Source organism: Penaeus japonicus, unplaced genomic scaffold (assembly GCF_977035675.1).
Source record: "Penaeus japonicus unplaced genomic scaffold, GWHDUDI00000001_assembly GWHDUDI00000009, whole genome shotgun sequence".
Classification (NCBI taxonomy): Eukaryota; Metazoa; Arthropoda; class Malacostraca; order Decapoda; family Penaeidae; genus Penaeus; species Penaeus japonicus.
In genome coordinates, this window is record NW_028234411.1 from 29,418,506 (window position 1) to 29,420,961 (window position 2,456).

A 2,456-nucleotide genomic window follows, 5' to 3' on the forward strand; every position below is an offset into this window, starting at 1 on the left:
CACTATTGTTGTTGTTTCTATTGTTATCATTATCTTTATCAATACAACTATCATAATCATTATTTTATTATCCTCATGACATTTTCTATCATCATTGACTCCATTATCATAATGAATATTATTATCATTATCATTATTATACATATCATTATTACTATCATCATCATTATTATAATTTTATCTATTGTTACTATCATTATGATCATTATCATTATCATTAACGTAATTATTATTATCATTATGATTATTATTATCATTATTATTATTATTATTAATGTTATCATTATTATTAGCATCATCCGTATTATCATTATCATTTTATTGTCATTGATATTATATCTATTATCATATTTGTTATTGCTATCACTGCCTTTTATATTACTAATATCATTATAATTTTCATTATCATTATCATTATCCCCATGATTATTATTATCGTTATTAGTATCATTATTACGATTGTCATTATTACTATCTTCATTATCGTTACTATTATTATCAATATTATCATCATTAATATATCATCATTGCTGTTATCATCATTATCATAATAATCATCTTTATTATCATTACTATCATTATACTTGTCCTTACTATTAATCTCACTATTACTATAATCATTGTCATTATTATTATTGTCATTATCATTATTTTCATCATTATATTCATAAATATCATCTCAATGTCAATTCAATCATTATCATCATTGTCATTATCATTATTGTTGATAAGAGAAGTAATAATGATAATGAGGATAATAACGGTATTGATGATAATGAGGATAATAACGGTAATGATGATAATGAGGATAATAACGGTAATGATGATAATGATAATGCAAAGGATGATAAGACCAGCATTACTAATAATAATGATAATGAAAATCAAAATGATAATGATAATGATCATAATAATAATGATGATAATAGTTATAACAATAATGGTAATAATAATGATAATAATAAAAGTCATAAAAATAATCATAATCATAACAATAATGGTACTATTTATGATAGCAATTATCCGTATTAATTTCATTACTGTTATAATGATTATCATTATCATTATCATCCTTATCATTATTACTATTATCATCATTATCATCATAATTATCATAAGTTTTACTACCATATTTAGTATTATTATTAATATTGTTATTATCACTTTCATTATAATTATCATTTATATCATTAAACTACTGTTTTTATCCTCATTAGTATTAGCAATTCAGTTGACTTGCTCAGAACAGCCCTGTGTAAACGATCAGTTGCATTACGTGGTACTGAGTGATAGTCCAACAAATATTTCAGATAAATTATTCAGTCATGAATCATTGATGGTATTAATTACGATCGGTTCCTCTTTTGATCTGTGTATGTAAAACTCGTATGCTGAAAATAAATAGTGCAAAGTGAATAAAAAAAAAGTGCTATTATAAATTTGCATATTAAACATTTGATATCAGACATGTACCAATGTGGTGTACCATCGTGAGTGGATGTGTATTGGTCATTCAATGATTTATGTGATATTGTTATGATAAGCCTCCTTCCCCTCCAGCCAGCTCGCACGCCCCAACTTACCCTTTTCTCCCAATTTCGCCCATTTATGTGAGTAAGAAAGTGGCCAAAAATACAAAATTTATCTACTTTCTTGAGAAATACAGCATCCCTGAACAACAAGCAGCGTATAAAATCATATCGCCACATTACAGGTTTTTTTCCCATCGACAAATGATTTATTAGTTCATACACATGTTTGAATCATGCATGATGCACGTGCATATCAAAGTGTCGTGTTACTATTCCTTTCGTTCATAGCCTTTCTCCATTGTCTTCATTCGTCTGTTCAGCATTCTTTTTTTTTCTAAATGCATTTCTTCTTTAACAATTAAAACTCCTTAACATCATTTGAGACAAATAAAAATGTCACGCGAAATATGAGAATTCACCTTCTACCTCACAATTCAAATTACTTCTGGGTTATCCTTTGTCTGGTTGATACCTTGGTGTTGATTTTGCACTTCTACAGGATGTCTTAGAGTAGCGTCTACATTATGGTTTCGTATCTTACAGATTTATTATGTCCTCGAATTCAGATTCATTTCTTAGCCTTTATGATTATACAAGAAGCAAAGACTTTCATTTTATGTGACTTCTGTATGTTGATAGCTGTTATTTATTCTATGTATTTAGATAAGTTCTAATAGAATTTGTGCACGTTGGTTTGAAGGATAGGGTGCACAGTTTAGTCACTGATGATGATGTTGATACAGACTCGAAACGTTCACTTATACCAAATAAGGATGATTTTTATTCCGTACGAGACTAGTTTTAGGATTCACACTCTATTTTCTCTCTCTCTCTCTCTCTCTCTCTCTCTCTCTCTCTCTCTCTCTCTCTATATATATATATATATATATATATATATATATATATATATATATATATGTATGC